Raw genomic sequence first — 24,829 nt, 5'->3', positions numbered from 1 at the left:
GAAGGAAACATTTTCAGAAATGCTTCGGAAAATGTGATTTCTTTCTTCCTTTTCATTTCATTGCTTATGTGTGTGTGTGTGTGTGTGTGTGTGTGTGTGTGTGTGTGTGTGTTTTCAGGATACAAGGATGATGAGTAAGGAATTTTGTTGGTCCCTGAGTGGCAACAATAAGAGATTTTGCAGACAGACACTAAGGCAAATCTGTGTTTGGAATATGAATCTATTCCTATCTCTACAACATTTTTGATAAAAGGAGCCTAAATTAATCAACTTTCACCTGGTGAATATCTGGCTTCCCAGGAAATGTTCATATTAGAGGCTTAGTGTTTACTTCTACTTCTGCTTTTAGCATGTTAGATACTCAGCAATAGTTGTGACAAGATCAGCTTTAGTGAAGGGAAATCTACCTTATTAAGCCCGTGTACAGCCTCCACCCCTGTCACTATGGCCACTTTGTAAATGGGCCCATTAAATGAGCAATTTAGTGGCCAAGGGTAGAAGCTGACTTATATCTACACAACAGGTAATTTTGTTCACTTGATTGGTGACAACCTTTACTTCATGGTGGAAGATTGATGTGGCCCATGAATATTTTCACACTCTGCCCATTCTGAGATGTTTATTCACAAGCCTCTCTCCTAGAATCCTTTGTCATTCATCTCTTAATCTTGTTCTTTCAATACCATGATCAATAACTAACCTGTTATCTTCTGACTATGAATTAATGTAAATTTCATATCAGGTCATTTATCTCTCCTTCCAGATGTCCATGGAAAGTGGACAAACAGATATACTGACCAAGATTTCCCATTCCAGTTTTCTAGGATATACTTTCTAACTAGTGGTCATGATGTTAGCATAAGAGATCTGAAGAAATTGTACTTTTAATTGACTTGCATCTCTACAGAATTTACAATAAGGCTTTGTACCTGATCCACAGTCATGTCTGCAGCCAGCTATGTGAGAAAAGCTGTGTAAATGCTTTCTGCATTTTGAAAAGAAATTTCAGGCTTTGAGTTTATTTATGTGTGTGTTTTTGTGTTAGCCAAAACCAACAAGCCTATTTCCACTTTATAAATCAACAATGTGAACACAGCAATTAAGCACCACAGCAAATTCATCTCCCAAAGCTTCCTTCCACTATGCTCCATCTCATTCCACCTCTGATAATTTGAATAGCTATGATTCCACTGTATTCATGAAGTACCAGTGTCCTATTGCCCCCTAGAAAAGAGGTTAGCTGTGTGCTCATCAAGTGTGTAAGACATTGATCCTGAAATGCAAATTTGAGGGTCTGTTTCCCGGCAACATTCCTGGAAAAATTCTTGTATTAGTCATGGTTCTGGCAAAAATCATTGACATACTCAAAGAGGTTATTAAAAAATAGTGTAAAAATGTGATTATTTACAAAGTGAGGGCAGGATTAAGGGTAATAAAAGAATAAAGTTCCCAGGAGCTAGCAACAGTTTCTAGGTAACAGTTACCAGGAGCAAGCTTTTACCATGTCTAGTCTTAAAGGTGAAAAGAAGAAACCATGTTATTGGACTCCATGAGAGAAGGCACTGGCTGAGTGATGAGCATGCAGAAAGGACCCTAACATTATAAACACCGCAGGCCATTAGGAGAAGCTAATGGGCTCTCCTCTGCTCCCCGCTGTCCTTCCAGTGCCTCCAATGGGTTGACTGCATCTGGACAACAGAGGTCAAGGGATCCTGAGAGACGCAATCCATTAAGTTCAGCAACCAAGGTACAGAGAAAGGTGGGCCATAGAGCTGGGAGAGTAAATGAAGAACGTCCCGTACAGAGCATAGGTTAATTATCTTTTTGGCTAATAAATGAATGTCTTCAGATTAGCATATTTCTGCTTTCTTCTTTTATCTATAAATCTATATTTTTTGTTATTTTAAAACATAATATCCACAGAGTCCTTTGAGGTTGAAACAAAGACAAGTTTTTAAATTTACTCTACCCACTGGAATATAGGTCATATCAGGGTGAGAGATACCCTGCTCCAATCCTATATTAATTTCCCAGGGCTGCCATAACAGAGTACCACAAAGTGGGTGGCTTAATCAGCAGAAATTGATTGTCTCACAGCTCTGGAGGTCAGAAGTCCAAGATGGAGATGTCAGCAGGGTTGGTTCCTTCAGAGGGCTGTGAGGAGGAATCCCTTCCATGACTCTTCCCTAGCTTCTGGTGGTTTGCAGGAACTCTTTGGTATTTCTTGTGTTATGGAAACATCACCCCAATCTTTGTGTTCATCTTCACATGGTGTTCTCCTTGGGCGTGTAGTGTGAGTACTTGTGTCCAAATTTTCCCCTTTTTAAGGACACCAGTCACATTGCGTTAGGGACCCACTCTACTCTCCAGTAAGACTTTGTACATTAACTTATGTTAAGTTACATCTGTAATAACCTTCTTTCTAAATAAGATCAAATTCTGAGGTACTGGGTTTAGGACATCAATGTGAATTTTGGTGAAACCCAATTCAACCCATAACAGATCTCAGTGCCTAATACAATGTATAACTCAGAGCAGGTGCCCAATAAATGTCTTTGAATACATGTGTGGGTAACAAAAGAGTAAATTGGAGTGGAAGAGTAGATCAGAACCCATTTATTTATTTATTTTACAATTTTGGGGTGCTCAATTATACTCTGTCCATTAATGTGCATCTGATTTTCCTGAAAACTATTAAGATACTTTAACTCTTATCAAACAGAATCTTATATTTGCCCCTAATGATTCATTAGTGATATAAGAACTGTAATACATGTTGCGTGATAAATCTTTCTACCTCTGATGGTGCCCACTCAGCCAGTTTTGGAGACAGATAGAAATCTCTTAAACCCATAAATGTCATTCTAACCTCTGTATGATCAGTTTACTTCCTGGATCATGAGGTTTGATTAAAAAATTATTGCCTGGGCTGGTTACCTGAAAGGGCTTTTAAAGCTCATAAAATAATTCGATCACTTTAAAATCTAATTTTGATATTTATCCCAGTGATAACCTGTTCATAAGAACAATTAAGATGATTTTTCCCAGCACCCTTTGAGTCATTTACTCAAATTAATTTCACTTGCTGTCCTACTGCTGGTCCTGCTACCTACTGCAATTAAATTCAACTTTACTTTCTAATATTCATAGGCAACTTGTTCCTTTCCAATATTTAAAATTCACAGGAAGCCTTTTCTTTCCAATAAACACTGTCCAACATTTTTGAACGTGAAAAACAGTGATTCTGAGGTTTTCAGTTTTCCCATCTAATTTTCTCCTGCCAAATCTTAAGTAACAATAATATGTTTATAAGGTTTCCTGTAGGAGCTCTAGTACCTTACAATGTAGTTTTGTGTAGAGAGCCCTGGAGTTGGAGCTCAATTTTTAAGTTAGGAGCCGAGTTAGGAGTTTATGTATTAAATATGATAAGGCTGTATATCATTACATATAAGCAAGTAGTTAGTTTTATTTTCTGTATTTAGTTATTATTTGATCATTTTGTATTCACGGCAATCCCATTATAAACCCCCTTTAACAGATAAGGACATCTTAAGAGAGATTAATTAATCTACCCAAATGTATGACTAGGCAGTGATGGCAGAATTAGATTTAGAACTATCACTGTCTGCACACAGAGTCCACCATACTTTACACCATCATCTACTATTTAAGAGCAACAAAGTAGGCAGGCTGGACCCTCCTCAAACCAATGCTGCCTTGAACTCCCTCTGCATAGATAACTAGATAACTCCTTCTCTTTTTTTAAATTTTGCTTTGACATGAATTATGCAGAGATACCTTCCTTGCCACACTTGTCATTCTCCTTGGTGAAATTTATTTCACTCATAATTTCTTGTTTAATGTCTCTCTTCCTCATGCGGTGGTGAACTCTGTTAGGAAGGGGTGTCTCTCACTTGTTTACCACCCTATTCCCAGCACAAACTATAGGTGTGTACTCTGTATGTATTTCTTGATACATCCATGAGAAAAAACACACGTCACTATGTTTATTTTGCACATGCCCTAGAAGGCAAAGAAACATCCAGCAAGCCTTATCCTCAGCGTGTCTCAAGTAAAATTCAGACAGAACAGTTAGGGTTTGTAAAGAAAGCCCCTCCTTTCTCTTCAAATGTTCTGAAAATTTATGCAAGGGATAACAACAAAATACCTGTTTTAGAGGCTGTTAAGACTCCATGAAATGCTAAAAAAAGCACATACACATACATAACACATAATACTCTTTTCTACTAAGCTATATAAGATGGATGCATTTGATTAAAATAAGAATTAGTACTCCAAAAGGCACTAGCTTGGGTAATATTTTCCATTTTAATTGGGATTCTTATTGTTCACAGCATATGTTCTCACACACACTGAACCTCTGCTTTACATCTCCCACTTTAGAGACCATAGTTTACTTATTGGATCAGACCTATTTAAAATTCACTTTAATAAGGTTGTAATGCAAGTATGGATTACAAATAAGGAGTAAAATGGCTTTCATTAAAACATATCAAAGAATGTGTTCATATTAAGATGATTAAGCAAAATGAATTAATTTAGGATGCCTATTTCTATGGAAAAACCCATAGATACCAGCTCGGCAAATTTCAGCCCAATAACTTCTAGTCAAGTAGTTCTTAAACCTTCCAGAACATCAGAATAAGTTGGGGGAGTATTCATAGGTTATGTTAAAATAAAAATGGAGAGATGAATCTCTAACATTTTATTTGGGAAGAAAGAATTGCAATTCAGGGCGTATATGCAGACCAGGTAGTTGTCAGTACGTTTGAAGGACAAAGAGAAGGCTAGCGGTTTTATAAAAAAGAACGAATGTTATGCATTGATCTTGAGAAAGTTCATTGGCACTAGTAAGGGTTTGGGGAGCTGGCAAACTCCAACTGGTGAATGATGGCGGCAAGCAAAATTAGTCCTAGAGTTGCAGTAAGTTATCTCACAAACTGTAGATAAAAGTGGTTTCAGGTTATACAACAAGCAGTTACATCAGTCAGTCTTGCAGAGAATTACATTCTTGGATCAATGTTTTATACCCTGAGTGCTTCCCCCCCGGCTTCTTAATTCTATTTTAGCTGGATATGACAAGAATGACTCAATTTGTATGATCAGCTTTCACAGATAATACAAATGACAATGGCCTATTCTTTGAGATTCTTAGTATATTTGGGTAGGGGACCTAAAATCTGAATTTTTGAAAAATTTTCCAATGATTTAGATTTCCATATAGGTTTGGAAATCACCAAACTTTTGAGTAATGGATAGCAAACCTGGCTTTGCTGCATACATAAACTACTTCTTAATGATACATTAATAACATAAATAATTAATGAACTGATTATTTTAGATAGTGATCACTCAAACCTTCACCATTCTTTTTCTACCCAAAATACAGAGGCAGGCAAGTTTCATTTATTCTTTATTTAAATAAAGTGGGAGGTAAGAATAGGCAGTAATCTTGGGGATGAAATGAATATAATGGCACTTGGGTGCAATTATTTTATGCACTGATTTCTGTAGTAGAGACTATATTTCAAAGTGTAGTAGGAGGCCACATAAAACTCATTTTGCCTCATATATATATCTCTTCTCAACATGTGTTTTTCTTTTAAAAGCAGACTAAAGATTCATGGCCAGAAAATTGAGCTAAAAATGTGTATTAAGAGTATGTAATTTTCAAATCTTAATTTTGCTATTTCTTAACTTAAATCCCAAATTACTTTCAAAAGCCTCCATTACTCTTGTATTATATAATGCTTCATTTAATAGGCCAACTTTTGGAAGAAAGTGTAGGAGAACTTTGCTTAGAGCTATTATGCAAGAATACCAAGACTACCTTAGACAAATTTCACAGAATTGATGCACGCAGAGATGGAGGTGGGGTGGAAGAAAGCTTTTATTTTGTTTGAATGCTTTTATTCTTCCCTTCACAGTGCTATATTTAACTGCAAAATCATTTTCCAGGTCCCAACTGTATTTGTGTAAGCTAGAATCTCAATAAATACTTTTGTACAGTAATCGTCAAGGTGTCTGACAGAAATGTTAATAATAACAGAAAAAGCAGTTTAGACTGGTATTTATCATGTCAAACGGACATCACAGTCATAGCCAATCTGCATGAAACAACAACATGTAGATTAAATATTATATTTGACTCGAGGACAGAGGATTCTTCTCTATTGAACAAGAATCACAAAATCTGAGTGCCAAAATAGATGATTTCTAAATATCTCCATGTCTCAATTTCTTTCCTAAAAATCTAAAATGAATGACTGATCTAATTTGGAAATTGGGGAAGATGAGTTTGCAGGTTTGATTCCTAAAGTTTTTCAAATTGTATACTGCACAAACCTAAGAAATGCTTTATGGTAGTTTTGGGAACCAGCAGAAAATAAAGTAGAAATTTTCCTTTTCCTAATATTTTCCAATTTTTCCTATTTTTTGAAAATGTTAGAGAAAAGGAAAATTTCTACTTTTGGAAAATATTTTCCACTTTAATTGGAAAGCAGTTGAGTTCTTAGTTCCTAAACATTGTTCCAACAATTTGATATGCCACATAATGACAGCACAAAGAACATACATTAGAGAAACTGAATCATTATTTCAAATAGTCGTTTAACATTTGTGGATTTAATATTTGAGGTTTCAGCAATTTTCTGGTGATCATAAAAGTTTATGCAAAACACTATTGTTTAGACAAACCACGAATTTAAAATTCATGTGTTGAGACTCTGGAGCACGTTCCAACGTAGGAACTTCGACAACTGTGTCTCAGGTCATCTTTGGGCTTCCTACTCATTGTCAGCCCTGAAATGAGTGACTTGAGGTCCCAAACAGTTTACACTTCATGAAAAAATAAAGAAACAAACTTTGTACAGGTTGAAAAGGTAGTTAAATAGGAATATGTATGTTGGAAACATACTTTTGCTTGAAAATAGAGTTTGAGAAAAAGCTGGGAGATTGTAGTCACATTTCCTCATTTGCAAAGGAATCAAGATTTATCATCTCTTGAATGTCAAGATTTATCTCTCAAATGTCAAATGTCTGAGGTAGGAACCTTTATTTTGGTAGGATGAAATTTATTATTTCTTCTCGTGAAAGCTGTCATTAAATTCCAGAATACTTCCAATTCGAGTTTAAAGGTAGGGGAAGGTGATTTAACCCTCAGTATCCTCTTTTTTTTTTTTTTTTGCATTATCCCTTTGTGGAATTTTAATAATATGCTTCATAAAGTCAATTTCCTTAGATGACTCTTTCTCTCTTTTTCTCTCAATGATTAAAAACTTAGCTATAAAGAGGTTTTATTTGAAGCCATGGCTGTTAAACACACACACAGACACACACAAGTTTCAAGTTTTCCCAGAATTTATTGGTTTTGTGTGGATAACTCTGAAGAATGAGACTATGTATTGAAATATGCTTTTGTGTTATTCTGGCTGTAAGGAATAGAAGATGAGAATTTATGTACATGTACATGCTCAAATTACAAAAAGTAAACAATACAGAAGTTGATATGAGGAGGAGAAATTCATAGGAGTAAATTACAATGGTGCAGAGGAGAAGAGAACTGGGATTTAAAGCCACATTCCAGATAAGTTAGAGACTTTACATTTATAAGCGTGAATGACAAGCATACATCATCAGTCTTAATGGAGGAATCTGATTGTAAATCATGTGAATTGGAAGTAACCTTGAAATAAAAAGTATATATATGAATTAGAAATGATTAATTCTGGTGAAAATCTTACATAGCTATAATGAAACATACTGATAACAACAAATTAACTTCTCAAACTTTTGGATACTCTTGAAATAACTAGGCTTTCAAAACACCAAGATGGAGAATTTTAGCAAATTATAGGCAGATAAAAAGAAAGGGAATTGAGAAAGTTAGAAATTCCTCGGTATAGACAGACAAAGAGCTAATATAATAATATAACAATAACAATAATAACACAGAAAATCAGTCAAAGAATAAGACCAGGGCAAAACAAAATTACAGAAGTTTAACACACATGTATGCTTGTCTAAAATAGATTTTTGTGTAACTTACAGAAGATATTAAGTGATTAGGAAAATTTGCCATGTAATTTCAATTATTGAGCTGAGAAGCTAAAAGATAAACTTTTGGAATGAAGAGAGAATAATGGAAAGGATTCAGAGTGAATTAAAGGAGACAGAGGGATGATAAAATAATATTAATAAATTAATCGGCTAAATTAAATTTTAGGTTTTGAAAAAAGAAACATTGGAAAGTGGCAAGTGCCTTATCAAGTTTGATTGAATTAAGTTATACATTTCCTTTAATACTATGCATGACGATATTTATAGAGTCAAAGCAAGTCCAAACAAAGCCCAGTAATACAGAAAAGGCTACAGAAACTATGGACCAAAGATGCAAGAGGGTGGTATGAGTTTGTGCAATGGAGGGTAATAAACAGCAGTGCCAGACCAAGGGAAAATGTAAGCACACTGAAGACATGAAACATGTAGAATATTCCTGAATCTGAAACAATTCCCACCAGTAAGACAACCTGAGATAGAGAAAGTTAAACGAATAACCTCTTCCTTTTAGACCTCACCAAGAATGTTTTGTGTAAGTGATTATTTAATTGTTTTTCAGGACCCAATAAACTGTTAAATGCTGTACAAGTTCTTTTGGACTTTTTATTTTGTCTGTGGCCTGCACACTTGGTTTAGACTTTTTATTTTGTCTGTGGCCAGCACACTTGGTTTTAGTGGAGAATGAAAAACAGACAGCAGGGCTGTCACTTCCCAGCATTCTCTTCATCCATGATCTGCCTCCTGGATTTTCTTGGGTTCTGCTAATTTAGTGTTAGCTATTATATATAAATGGTGTTTTTCTCATCTTCATTTGTGGGGAGTACAGAAAACCTCCTGGAACACATCTGAAATACGGAAACACATCTGAACTCTAACAAACCCATCATTTCTAGAATTTTGATCAAATATCCTTGTACTTACTTCTTGAGAATTTCATTGAATAGTTAACTTACACGAATCAGAGCCATTCTTTTCTACCCTCTATCACATCTACATTACGATAACGTTACAATCCCTGAAAATTTAACACTAAGGAATATAAAATATAAGAAGCTATTTAACCAGAGTCCTGTCATAACAACTAATTTAAATTAATTTGATCCCTGTTGTTATGCAAAAGCACATGCAGCTTTCATGTGGGTGTAATCATAGTGTAGAACACAAACTTACCCTCCCTCTTTCCACGTGCTTTGTAATAATCATGATACAGTGCTGTATAACAGAAAAGTGATGACTTTTTAATGGTTGCTTAATATTTCTTTAAGTATCAGGAAATGTTCAAAATAACTAATCTTTCGGGAAATAAAATTAAAACTACACATTGAGATAGCACTACATGCCAACTAGAAAACTAAAATTTAAAAAATTGACGATAGTAAGCTTTAGTGAGGCTGAGAAACAACTATAACCTTTTGCACATTGCTAAAGAATGCAAAATGCCACAGGCAAGCTTAAAAAATCACTTAGAAATACATTTTAGAGTCAGGGAGGCTGAAGCAGGAGGATTGCTTGAAGCAAGGAGTTCAAGAACAGCCTGAGCAACACAGAGAGACCCCATCTCTAAAACAACAAGAATGAATAAAAAATTAGTCAGATGTGGTAGTGTGTGCCTGTAGTCACAGCTACTTGGGAAGATAGATCACTTGAGCTCAGGAGTTCGAGGCTGAAGTGAACTATGATCATGCCCTCATAGTCCGGTTTGGGTGATAGTGCAAGAACTCATTTCCAATAAAATAAAAAGAAAATAAAAAATATACTATAGAATTTGTAGTACACTTCACTAGAACACCCAGTAATCTCAATTTTAGGTATTTATCCCTGAAAATAATCATCAAAGTACACATGACTTTCACATTTGTAAAATTAGAGCCCCAGAGCAGAAACCTCCAAAATGGTTATGAGCTGATAAATGGATGAACAAACTTGGATACAGCCATATAATGGAATGCTACTCAGTAATAAAAAGGAACAAACTGCCAATAAATGCAACAACATGGGTGAATCTCTAGTGTTCTGATAAACAAAAGAAGCCAGAAACAAGACTATGTGATGTTCTCTCATTTATATGGAATTTATAAATTGCATTGTTTTCTTGATTTCACATTCCAATATTTGGTGCCAAAAACTAGAAATTTAATTATTGACCTAATGCCCTACAACCTTGCTACACATTTATAACTTTTAGTGTTGCTTTGTACATTCCTTAGGCCGTCTAACACAGAGATGGTTATGTCATCTGGAAATGAAGAAAGTTTTACTTCTTTGTTTCCCATCTCTATGAGTCTGAAATTTTCTTTTTGGGAAGCTCTAAAATTTTAAATTCAATTTCTGTAACACATATAAGCCCCCAGGTTAAATATAGAGCCATTTAATACATACATATTGAGATTTGAAAATTCTTATCTTTTTAGGGATTTGTTCATTACATCAAAATTAACAAATTTATTGACATAAAGTTGTTTATAATATTCTTTTGTTTTCTTTTCATTGTTTGCAGTGACTTCCTTTTCGTTCTGTATATTAGTAACTTATATTTGTTTTTTGAATCTTAAGATAAATGGTTATCCATGATTTCATGATTTTTCCCCAATTTAAAGAAATACAGTTGGCTTTATTAATTGTCTCTATGGTTTTTATATTTTCTACTTATTTGGTTTCTGCTTTTATCTTATATTTTTCCTTCTGCTTAATTTAGGCTTAATTTTTCTTTTCTAGTTTCTTGTAGAAGATAGGATTTTTGCTTTGAGAACATTCTTCCTTTAATATAAATGTTATGTGCTATAAATGTCCCTCTAAACAATGCTATAGCTGCATACCCCAAATTTTAAATATTGTGTTTTCATTTTCCTTTAGTGCAAAATGTTTTTATATTCTCTTGTGATTTTTTATTTTGTTTATTATTTAATTATATAAATAATTTTATTTATTTATGTACATGTTTCTCTTTGTAAAATATTTGGAGATTTCCCAGATATCTTTTTTGTTGATGATTGCTTATTTAATTCAATAGATAGAAAATAAACAGTGTGATTTCCTTCCTTTTAAATTTTTGTAGAGTTGCTTTCATTTAAGTAGATAATCAATCCTGAGAAACGTTTTAGGCATATTTGGGAAAAAAATTGTATTCAGCTATTGAATGGACTGTACTACAAATGCCAAATGTTAAATTAGATTAAATTCCTTGATGTTACTGTTAAAGTCTCCTCTCTTTACCGATTTTTTGGGGGTGGGTGAGGGGAGGACTACATGTTTTATTAATAGGATGCATGTCAGTGTGTGTGTGTGTGTGTGTTTCTGTGGGGTTTTGCTTACTGCATGTGTGTGTCTACGTTTCTTTGCCTGATATTAATATAGCAACTCCAGCTTTTTTTTTTGCATGATATATATTTTTTATCTTTCACTTTAACCAGTTTAAGTCTTTATATTTAATGTAAATATTTTGTAAATAGTCTGTAGTTTGATCTTACTTGCTATTTACTCTGACACTCTCTTGCTTTTTAATTAATGAATGTAGACCCTTTAAATTTAATGTAGTTTGACATAAAATCTATAACGTTGGTATTTGTTTTCTAGCTTTCCATCTGTTGTTGTTTTTCTTTTTTCCCATATTCCCTTAGATGAGTATGTTTTATATTTCTATTTTATTTCTACTTTGATTTATTGCCTATATGTATATGTTTATTTAGTGGTTTCTCTTCGGCTTACAACAAGTTTTAAATTTTCCCAGCCTATGTTCTAATGATACTAAACCAATTCATATACAGTGTAAGAAACTTTCATTTACTCTGTTTTGGCTTTTGTACTAAGGTTGTCATGTGTTTTATTGCTACCTAAAATATAATCTTGACAAACATTATTTTTTGCTATATGCTACTAATTCGTATTTTAAAATATTAAAAAATCAGAAAAAATGGCTTCGGTATTTACTTTTATAATTGCCATTTCTAGCACTCATTTCTTTGGGTAGATCCAAATTTCTCTCTTGTATCATTTTCCTTTTGCTTGAAAGGCACTTAATATTTCTTGCAGTGCAGTTCTGCTGGTTATTTCTGTCAGTTCATTTTGTGTATACAAGTCATTATTTTGCCTTCATCTTTTGAGCACATTTTGTCTGGGAATAAAATTATAACTGATATTTGTTTAAAACAATTTATAAATGTAAATTAAATTTTTGTGTGGTTTACCTAGACTTTGAAAAGAAATAAGCTGCCATTGATACACACACACACGGTCATTTTTCCCCTCCTGTAGCTGCTTTTAAGATTTTTCTCTTTGTCACTGATTCTTAGATTATAATGTTTCCTTATATATTTTTTTCTGTTTGGGCTTCACTGAGCTTCTTCAGTCCGTAGGATTAGAGTTTTCATTGAATTTGATATTGTAGTAGTGATTGCTTCAAAATTGTTTTTTTTACTCACACTCATTTCTTCTGAGACTCCAGTTATACATACTGTACCACTGGAAACAGGTCACAGATGCTGTGTTCAGTTTTGCACATTTTTTTCACTTTGGGCTTTATTTTGAGTCTTTTTTTTTACCTTGTCTTCAGGTTCACTGATATTTCCTCTGAGATGTCTATTCTGATGTTAATCTTACGATTATTTAATTAAAATATTCTATATCTCTAGAAGTTCCATTAGTCTTTTTTTATAGCTTTTTTTTCTGTTTTTATTCTGTTCATGTTTTTCTTTGCATCTCTAAGCATGCTTATGATATTTCTATGTTTTAAGGTCCTTCACTATTTTGGGGTCTGCTTTTATTAATTGTCCTCCTGGTTATGGGTCATATTTTCCTGCTTCTTTGTATACTTTGTAAGTTTTATTGGATTATGCATATACATCTTACCTTGTTGGATGTTAGTTTGCTATTTCCCTTCAAACAATTACGGGCCTTTCTTCTGACATGAAGTTAAGCCACTTTGGCTCACTTTGAAGTTTGCTTTTAACTTCTTTAGGGTGGATCCAGAACAGACTTAATTATGTCTAATTTAGAAACATGTCTGAGGTATGATCCTTCAGAAGTCTTCATAAGTGTCCTGTAAATTTGATGTCTCTTCCTTCAACATGGTAGGAATGTAAGCCATTCTAAACACTCTGTGAGCCTCAGGCGTTATTTGACCCACTTACTATTTTCTGACATTTTACTCCCTCATCCCATGGACTTTAAACTCACACTTATCCTGATCAGTACTCAACAAAGACTTTAGATCTCTGAGCTCTTTCTCTAAGTAACTCCTTTCTTTCCACCCTGCCTTGCAAATTCCAGCTGCCTTGACTTTCCTGAACTTCTTTCACTATCCCTTCCTTCCTCAACAATGTGAAGCTTCTGGTCTCCACTGTGGCTCTTTCTGATCTGCAGCCTGGACACCACCTCCAGGTAGTAAGCTCGGGAAATCAGGGTGTACCTCATTAGATGTTCTTCTATCAGGGAATCGTGTCATGATGTATTGCCTGTTTTCCAATGGCCGCAAACTGTAATTTCATGTATTTTGTCTGGTCTTCTATTTTTTTATGGTGAGAGAGAAATCTCTGTGGCAGATACATTTTCCTTTGTGGAAGCAGACATCCTTTCCAAGAGTTTTCATAAGCACCAAATTCTTATTGTTTTGGTAACTATTGCTGACTTAAAAATTATCCCTGAACGTAGCACTATAAAATATCAACTTTACTTTGCCCACAATTTTATATGTCAGAAATTTGGAGAAGTATGGCTGGATGGGTTTGCTTGCAGTTTCCTACATGGTTGAAGTTAGATGCTGTGAAGACTCAAATACGTTAAATATCCTATGTGGCTCATTCACGTGACTTGCAGTTGATGCTGGTCATCAACTGGACTTTGTAGCATGGTGCTCTTGGTACGGGTAGTCTCCTTACATGATGTCTGGCTTCCCTCATAGCGAATAGCCCACGTGAAATGGACACAAACTTTATGGATTTTTATACTCTAGATTTGGAAGCATTATAGGATCAGTTGTAACATATTCTATTGTTGAAGGAGATACAAGCCTATCCCGGTTCAAGGGGAAAGGACACTGATCCCGCCTCTCAATGGGAGGAGTGTCAAAAAGTTAGGTTCCTTTTTTAAAAACTAGTTTATCTCTGCTACATTTATTACTGTTTGGAATATCTAGAGTGACTTGTTTTCCTAATTAAACCATGAATAATTCTGAAATTGGTACCATAATTTGTATGCTGCCATAACAGAATGAAAATAGATGGAGTTGGTTTAACAAATAGGTGGCAAGCAGCAATGAAGAAGATACAGCAGCTAGAAGACTGGAGAGCCCTGCTACATATAGCAAGATGTTTGTGATAACTTGGAAGGTAAAATCCTTCTAGGAGAAAGATTAGAAGAGAGTGACAGTGTATGCTGGCTACCATTGGTGACATTTAGCCAGGTGTTACAAGAAAGAGCTTAACTCAAACAAGAATTGACTGGTTTTCAAGCAGAGATCAAAGGTAATAGAGAATGTCCAGAGCTCAAGTGCCTTACAAGATTGGAAAAACTGACTGTTTCTTGAAAGGAAATACTAAAGAGTTAGTTGTAAAAGGCCTTAAGTAACCAAGGTGTAGTAAGACTTTGTTAAAAAAAAAAAAGAGAGAGAATCAAATGTGTGCTAATTATCAGTTTAAGAATATTTTTTTCCTACCCAACCCTATTGTTTCAGATAGCCTCAATTACCTTGCTGCTATTACTTTGAGAAAGAGAGAGATGGGGCGAGAAAGCAATGAAATAGTCAAACCTCAAGGCACAATCTAGAAAACAGCTATGTATGGAGTTACTAGAGGAAGAAACTAACTAGAAACAAATAAAAAAGAGCTACAAGCACAAAGGGACGTAATTTGCTCAGCTCCCAAGGAAGCCAGACATTTTTCATACATAGTTAGATAATAATGGGTATCAAATAAAGACATACTTCCAAGAGGGCCAAACTAGGGTTTTCAGAGAACAATTCTTGCCAGAAATAAGATTTCGGATATAATTAAGACTATTTTTTCATCTCAGGGTATGCGGCCTTTGCAGTGACTCCTCAGCAAGATTTCACACTTTCTACGAGCATTGACTGCCTCGTGCCATTCATTCTTCTCTTTTCCTAACAGGAGATTATATTGGGTGTCTTCTTTTCCTGCTCCACCACTGAGTGTTTTAGGAAGATAATACGGATTTTGGTTTCTTCCTTATGAATCATGGGGAGATGCATCTGAACCTGATGATGAGGATTGTGCATCACCTGCAGTTTCTGGACCTTGAGCTGACTGCCATGAGTGGATGGGACTTTGTAGAGGTAGTAACTGAGTTCTGTGTGTGAATAAGTGTAAAATTTATTTAAAACATTTATTTGATTTTGTATAAGAATAAGAGGCAGTGTTCTCCTTTAAATGAGAATAAGAGAGTGGGAGCAAGTTTTGTGTTTATCAAAATGTGTTCCTGTTGACACACAGCTAAACTATGTTCTTATCTTTCTTTGAAGTTATGTGTGGCCATATGGCTAAATTCTGGCTCAGGGAATGTGACACAAGTGATGCAAGCTATTTCCCAACTTGATCATATAATAACATTACCTGAGGTAACTGCTGTGGTTTGGATATAGTTTGTTTGTCCCCACCAAGTTTTATGTTGAGATGTGAACTCCAATGTGTTGGAGTTGAGAGGTGGGGCCTAGTGGGAGGTGTCTGGATCATGGGATGGATCTCTCATGTATGGCTTGGTGCCATTTCGCTGGTAGTAAGTGAGTCCTGGCCCTCGGAAGAATGGATTAGTTTTCAGGAAGTGAGTTAATTCCTGAGAATATGGGTTTCATAAGGCCAGGACACCCTTGTGTTTAGTCCCTCTTCACATATGCCTATTTCCACTTTCACCTTCTCCACCATGTTGGATGCAACACAAAAACCTTCACTAGAGGCCAAGCAGATGTGGCAACCTGCTTCTTGTACAGCCTGCAAACTGTGAGGCAAGTAACCCTTTTTTCTTTATAAAGTGTCTAGCCTGTTTTTTTTTTTTCGAGACGGAGTCTTCCTCTGTCGCCCAGGCTGGAGTGCAGTGGTGCAATCTCGGCTCACTGCAAGCTCCGCCTCCCAGGTTCACGCCATTCTCCTGCCTCAGCCTCTCCGAGTAGCGGGGACTACAGGCGCCCGCCACCACGCCCGGCTAATTTTTTGTATTTTTAGTAGAGACGGGGTTTCACCGTGGTCTCGATCTCCTGACCTCGTGATCCGCCCGCCTCGGCCTCCCAAAGTGCTGGGATTACAAGCGTGAGCCACCGCGCCTGGCCTGCCTTTTTTTTTTTTTTTATAGCATCACAAAACAAACTAAGACAGTAAGTAATTTATAAAAGGATGTTAATACTCCTCAAGGCACACAGTAATCCTCTTGGCTTCCAAATCTGTAACAAAAGGTCCTAGCATACCTAAAGGGGACTAGTATAACGTGTGGTCTGGGGAAAGACAATTCTCAAACCTTAATAATTACAACGTTTTGTTCATTTATGTCAACAGAATCCCACAGACTAAATGTGGGGGTTGAACTGTAAAAGTATTTGACCAAAGACAAAAGGGCAAACACTAGACAAGGATAAACTTACTTAAATGGGTTGACACCGTAGATTTTGATTCAAGGTTTTAGGTGAAGGAACTAGAAATGAGTTATATTGCTTTTTTGGTTGGTTGGCTGAAACCAGGATGAATGGTTTGGAACCAAAAGTTCTTTGTTTTTTCTTAAGAAAAGAATCCAATAATTTAATGATATAGAAATATTGAACTGAATTCATCATATGCAACTTAATCTCTCACTCCCATTATACACACATATCCCACAGAAAATGACAGGATACTTACTTCACAATAGCATTGGGAAATATATTTGTGAGGGAGCACCAGCATCCTTAAAAATCTCTGTAGCACCTGTTGTGGCAAGCTGGGGATAAACAGTGGTGTTTTATTCCACCATAAAAATGGGCTACCAAGGGTTGATGGGAATGGCAGTACTCAACCATGTAAAAAATGAGTGTGGTGCCAAATGGATAGCAAGGTTAGAGACACAGAGTGTCTTGGCTCATTCTGTCAAAATGGTCTGACAGAATGGTGTGACTAATTAATCATAATGTTCCTCTAGCACTGAAATAAGTGGGAACCTACAAACTACTTGATTCATATAATTGAAAAAAAAATAGGTTGGGTGAACAATGACCTGACTTGAAACCATGTAATCCATAAGGCTGCTGATTTTGAGTGCATTCTGAAACAAGAAACCTTTCTTCAGCTGAGCATTACTAGACTCATTGGTATCTAAGATGTCTTTGGAAGAAGATACAGATGCTCTATAAACCTCTGGCAAATCAAAGTGGGAGAACACTATGCACTTTGCTGGTGTAATTAAAGTTATTAATCAGTTGACCTTAAAATATGTGATTATCCCAGTGGAAATAATTTAATCAATTGAGTCATTTAAAAACAGAAAGTTTTCTCCAGTTAGTACAGAGGAGAAAGTCAAGATATCTGATGCGTGGAAATGATTTGATGCACTATTGCTGACTTGAGGATGATGAAAGTAATATGGCAAAGAAACAGGAACCTTCGTCCTACAAACGTGAGAAACCTTTTTCTGCCAAAACCCCAAATGCTCTTGGAAGCAGCTTCTTACCCAGAGCTTCAAGAAGGAAACGGTTCTCCTCTTGACTTGATTTAAGCCTTGTGTGACCCTGAGCAGAGAACCCATTCATGACATGCCAGACCACTGACCTATAGAATCGTGAGTTAACGAATGGGTGTTGTTTTAAGCCACTACATTTATGGTAATTTGTACATAGCAATAGAACACTATTGTACTATCTGATCCACTAGGCTGAGCCATAATGTTAGGCATACACAGTGGTACTCAGTGGTACTCCATTAACAAGTGAAGCTGTGTTCTGTAGGCATATGTAAGTGTGAACAAGTCACTCTAACTTTCAAGGCACCTGCTACTGTTACATTGCAATCTCTCTCTTTCAAGTCCATCTATAGTTTCACAGAGAGTTATGTCTGATAAACTGACTAAGAAAAAAGTACATCAGGACCTCCATTACATATGGTTTCATATTTTATATTGGCACCAACCTGAAATACTAGTATTACAGTTTCACTTGGGGATGGCTACAAAAGCCTGGAGGATGGGAAAGATAAAAATACTCCTAATGGCCTTAATACATGTATGTTCAGTTTGTTCTGAAGGAACAATAGCCATAGATGCGGATTTGTATCTATTTGTAGGCCAGGGTTAATTTGGCTGAATGGCCGGGGATCTGGAAAAACAAGTTTTGTGAATTTTCGACAAAACGAGTACAAAGGAAAGATACACGGATGGAACTTTGAGTATAAAGATATACTGTTATACATCAATCCTCACCAGAGGATATTCACTCATTAAAGTCTCATAGTGTTCAGGTAAAACATGATGATCCATTCTGTGAACGTCAGGTAGCCTCTTTCCTCAGTCCCTCTTGTACTTGTTCAATGGATTCCTTGATAAACCCTCCATAATGACAGAAGAAGGGGACAGATACAGGTTAATAAAATGCACAACCACTCACCAAGACTACTACAGCTATTGCCACTGATAAATGCCCAACTTACCAATAGTAGAAACCCATGCTGAGCTCCTGTAATGACACCATTTGCTGGGGAGACCATCCAGTCTCCAGATGGCAAGTAAATTACATTTGACCTCTTCCATTTTGAAGGGTGAAAAGATTTATCCCCTTTGAAAAGACACATAGTCTAAATATGAATTAGCCTTTGTTGTCCGTTATGCTTCTGCTAGCACCACCATGTGTAGACTTGCTAAATGCTATGTTTATTGCTATGTCTGACCAAGTAATGTTTTTATAGGAAAAGTAGTAATAAATGAGCTCAACCCTGAGGACTTACTTGTTTTACTGTGTAACAAATCAGCCATTGTAATAGAAAAATGATTTAATGGAAGAATGGGATAACTTATTAAAGACAACGTAACAGTCTTAGTAGAGTGATAACACATTGCAGTGTTGGGATGTAATCTAAAGATGCACCATCAGCCCTGAACCAGTGACTGATGTGGTGTGAGAGTGGAGGCATCTCCTGCCACTAATAGCCCACTCACAAATATTTTGCTTTCTGTCCCCACTTTAGGCTCTTCTTTAAATATGAAGAAGAATGTTTCCAACAGAAGATATAACCATCATCTCCCTGAATGAGAAGTTGTGACTGTAATGTATATACTTCTATCTTCTCACACCACCAAATTGACAGTCAAACAAGAGAGTTAAAGCACTGCCTGAAATCAGTACTTGAATGAAAAGATAAAGTATGGAGCAGGGAAGAGGATCGCTAGATAGACTATGGGATGTTCACACTTACATAAAAGAGCTTTTTGTTATTTATCTGGAATTCAAACTCAACTGGGTTGCCTATGTTTTTATTTTCTGAATCTGGAAACTCTTATCGAGGATAAGGACAATGCATTTTTGGAAATCAGAAGATTCCCAGGCACTATTGCTTTTTCTTTCCCTCTCTAGCTATTTTTAGTCAACATCCTTTTCACCATACAAAATATTGTTCTAGTCATAACATATGTGCTTGCTTTGGTTGTACCTCTACAGTCAATCCTGTATACCAGAATAGGAAAGTGAAACTAAAACAGCTAACATACCATGTCATTCCTCTGCTCAAAAATCATCAGGGACTCTTTGCTACAGAGATAAAGTTCAAACTCCTAAGCATGGAATTCGAAGGCTTTCGTGCTTCATGCTTTTCTCTCACAACATCCTTAAGTGAACTCCTTAATCCAGCCAGAAGTGTTCTCTTCACCGATGCATGTTTCCTCTCATAAACCTATCCCAATCTGAGGCTTAAAGTTTCCGTTTTCTGTTAAAGTTTCTCTATCATTCTGCAGATCTGCAATCATATCTCTGTATACATTTTCCAAAATTGACAGTCATCTCTTTCCTTAGAATCACACTGAATTTCAGAAATACTTCAAATTACACCTGTCTTGAGAATTCACATGTACTATGTGGTAGGGTTGATGCTAAACCCTTTATGTATCCATTTCTATCTATCTCTATATTTTTATCTCAGTTAATTATCAAATATATTCAAGAAGATGTATAAGTAAATTCCATTTTTATCTTCATTTTACAGATAAAAACTCTAAGGAACAAAGAATGTAAGTAACTTGCCCAAAGTCACATATGTGTAAATGACAGAGGTACAATTTAAAACCATCCAGTCTGACTCCAGAGGCTGCACTTCTACCCACTCCATTATACTGTCTTTACATGAAATACATTTTCCTGATTTAAAAAATGGGAACAAGAAGATTAAATTCTTTTTTGATTTGCTGATTTGCAAAGTCCGGTTATTCACCCAGAGATAATTATTATAACCAGGTTGGTGTTCATGTTTCCACACCTTTTTCTATATATTTCTATGTTCATGAATATGTCCCTGTAGAAAGCACATATCATTGTTTGAGTATCTTTTAACACACACACACACACACACATATATAATATACACACTATATATATAGTATACATACAGTATATACAGTATATAGTCTATATAGTATAGAGTCTATATATAGTATATAGTCTATATAGTATAGAGTCTATATATAGTATATAGTCTATATAGTAGAGTCTATATATAGTATATAGTCTATATAGTATAGAGTCTATATATAGTATATAGTCTATATAGTATAGAGTCTATATATAGTATATAGTCTATATAGTATAGAGTCTATATATAGTATATAGTCTATATAGTATAGAGTCTATATATAGTATATAGTCTATATAGTATAGAGTCTATATATAGTATATAGTCTATATAGTATAGAGTCTATATATAGTATATAGTCTATATAGTATAGAGTCTATATATAGTATATAGTCTATATAGTATATAGTATATTGTCTATATAGTACATAGTATATATATAGTATATAGTCTATATAGTATATAGTATCTAGCATATAGTCTATATATGTAGTATATAGTAGTATATAGTATATATATACTATATACTACTATATACTACTATATACTATATATAATACTATATAATGCTATATACTATATATAATACTATATATAAAAGACATTTATATACAATTGCAATAAGTTTGTTTGTTTCTTTATAAAGGTATTGATTGAGCATCTACTATGGACCGTGATCTATACCTGGTCCTTTATATTTATTGTCTGAAATCTTCATTACAAAGTGGTGAGCTAAAAATGGTTATTCTTATATATATATACACGTATATATATATATAGTATATATACGTATATATACATATATATAGACTATATACTACGTATACTATACATAGTATATATACACTTATATATACACACATATTTTATGTATACATATAAACAATATCATTCTACTAAATATCCTTTTACATCCTTTGGACTATGTCTATCATGGAAGGTAGACACAAAACAAATATATTTTTAATTCTAAAGTGCTTATATTTAGTCACACTCTCAATGGCAGCATATGATACTGTTTCATTTCATTCTTAATTAATATGATTAAACTCTTTTTTAAATGTATAAATAAAAATTTATAACTCATTGTTTGTATTTTCCCAAACCCAGGTAGAATTGAATTTGTTACCATATGTTATTGGCCATATTAATATTTCATCTGTGAACTGCGTGAATTGCCCATTCACATTTCTTGCCTATTTCCATTAGTTCATTTTGCTCTTATTGATTTTAGGACTTTTATCTATCTCGGCATACTAACATTGTCTTTTATATATGCTGTAAATATTTTCCCCAGGCTCCTGCCTGAATTTTAACTTTGTTTGCCATGTCTTTTTTTGGTCATTTATAGTGTCTTTTGTTTTATGTTTTTTTAATATTTAAATTTTGACATACCCCATCCCTTGCAGCCCATTCTACACCTAGCACTTTGAGGGATCTTTTAAAAATATAAATCGGACATGTCACTTGCCTTCTTGAAACACTTGAGTGTCTTCCCATTGCCAACATCTTACTGTGACTCTCATTGCCCTACAGTGTCTCTCAATAGATGTAAAAGAAAGTTTGACCAAACGCAAATTCCAAGCAGGACAAAAATATGCAGCAAATCAGAATTAGAAAAGAATTAATCTATGATACATTTTATTTTTCAGGTTGACTTGAAACCTTTGATTTATATTCCCCCCTGACATACTGGTGATCCTGCCAAGATAAATTATTTTCAAAATGTATCATTGTGTAATTAAACAAGTTAAATCCTATATGAAATTATAGAATATGCCATCATCAAATTTCTTATAATATCTACCCCAAATAATTATTCTAAATTTTTTACTGATAATTGATGCACATCAATTCTTTCTGATAACATCTGGGTAGAATAGCAAATTATTCAATAAAGTCATGCCTACTTCATAATTGTAAAACTCTGCTTTGCATTTGATGGTGCATGTATGCAGATTTTCCAGTTGAGCCAAAATGATTTTAAAAACATATACACACACACATACGTGTGTATATGTGTATATATGCATATACGTGTATATATATACATATGTGTGTACATACATATATAAGTGTATATATATATATATGTGTGTATATATTTAGGTCATGTTGGCTCAACTGAATAATCTGCATACATGCATCATTAAATAGAAAGCAGAGTTTCTGCATGTATTATATATTTGTGTACCTACATACACACACACATACACACACACACATACTTAAAGCAAAAGGAAGAGAGGTTAAAACAGCTATGTTTACACTCTGAAATTATTTAACATATAGAGTTACTCTGATTTTCATAGGAGTATTAAGACACAATTCTATGTAGACATCAGTTGTCAAGGACCCTTCCCAAGCTACTGAAATTTAGGCCAAACTGATTCCTGTCCAGAGTCAGAGCCTGAGCAAAGGCCAAAATAAGACTCAAAATCATGAGTCTCTCCACTGTTAACAGTGTAAATATGGTCAAGTGTGAACATTGGCTTAAATTTGTCTTTCTGTCACATATAATATTACATATGAAGATATTACTTTAATAGTTGTATAGAATATAAGGCCACTGTTAAAAATAAGTATTCGTTTTAGGAGAAAAGAGAAAGATTCCCTAGACACTCCTGACACATTTGTCTGTGAAGATCCTTGTCTTGAAAGCGCTGTGGAGGTTTATAAACCCAAATAAATGAGAATAAAAAGAAAAAGAAGCAGAAAAGTCTTCTGAATAAGAGGGCAGCGATTATATCATAATTGCAATAAGTTTGTTTGTTTCTTTATAAAGGTATTGATTGAGCATCTACTATGGACCGTGGTCTATACCCGGTCCTTTATATTTATTGTCTGAAATCTTCATTACAAAGTGGTGAGGTAAAAATGGTTATTCTTATGTAGCTGGTAAGAAAATTGTGCTTTTGAAAGTTTAATCTTGCCAAAAATTCACACGGTTGTCAGACTCGTGATTTAAGGACACTGAATGCCAAGTCCCGTATTTTCTCCTCTCAGCGACATCTTCTCTATACGACTTCTACTAGAATAATAGTATCTACTTTTCACTGACTACTTGCTTTGCACTACTATGATTCTTAAAATGCTGATCTCAGTAATTCTTAATAATTTGATCACCTTCTTCCACAATGCCAAACAGATGGCCTCTGTTCAAAACTCTTTGAAAGCTCTGATTTCTAGAGTAGTCATCTCTGAACATTTTGTTTGCACGTCTCATTCTTAAGCAGCTTTTAAGCATACGCCTGACAGACTACATTTGTTTACTTATAAATTAGACACACACACACACAAATATATATATAATCCACACTCAAAAGTAATAAAAATTAAAAGATGATATAAAATCAATTTAAATAGAAATTCTAATACATTCTTGTACTCCAATGGAATATATGAAGCATGTGGTACACTTACCACAAATAGGAGACCAATATCTGACATTATGAAATCCAACTCCTCCAATGGAAGACCATCTCTACTCTCTAGTTGTGCCGAATACTTATGTGTATTGCTCACACATCTCCCTCTGCCTGGAATGACCTACCCAGTATGTCAAAATCTATTCATCTTTTAAATGAGGCCCAGGCACCAGGTTCCTGGTGGCCAGGCTGCCCAGGGAGAACTGACCAGCTCTGTTTTTGTGACCTATATACATTAGTTATAGTACTTGTATTACTTTATTGCATTTGTCCTTGTTTGTGTGTCTGACTCTTCTACTTCACTGACAGTTTCTGATGCATGAATTGAAACCTAGTCTTATTTGTATATCTAGTATCTAGTGGAGCCCTTGGGAAATAGCAATCACTTGGGAATGAACGAATAAAAGCCATCTATCCTGTTTTTCTCCGATAATTTTCTGTAATTCTATATGTTCACCAGCTAGAAAAAGAAATTGAAAAACAACTTAGTATTATATATTCCTCAATTGGCTTGAAATAAATACACCTGATATGTACAGAACATAAGTAGAATCACTGAAGCAAAGAATTTCAGACTTAGAAGGGACTGGGAACAATTCAGAGCAGAGGTGAACAAGTCAAAGAGAAAAAAAGGAGATAGAACTAAGGCAAGAGACACTGCAGCACTAAACAACAGAAGCAATGGAAAAATACTTTGAGATATATAGGGTATGTGTCAGTGTGTGTATAGTGTGTGTGGAAGTGTGTGAAACGTGAAAATGGCTTTCTGAAACCAAAAGCCAGAAGCTTTATCATGTCATCTGT

This window comes from Symphalangus syndactylus, chromosome 10 (genome assembly GCF_028878055.3).
Source record: "Symphalangus syndactylus isolate Jambi chromosome 10, NHGRI_mSymSyn1-v2.1_pri, whole genome shotgun sequence".
NCBI lineage: Eukaryota > Metazoa > Chordata > Mammalia > Primates > Hylobatidae > Symphalangus > Symphalangus syndactylus.
Note: the sequence above shows the minus strand (reverse complement) of the source record.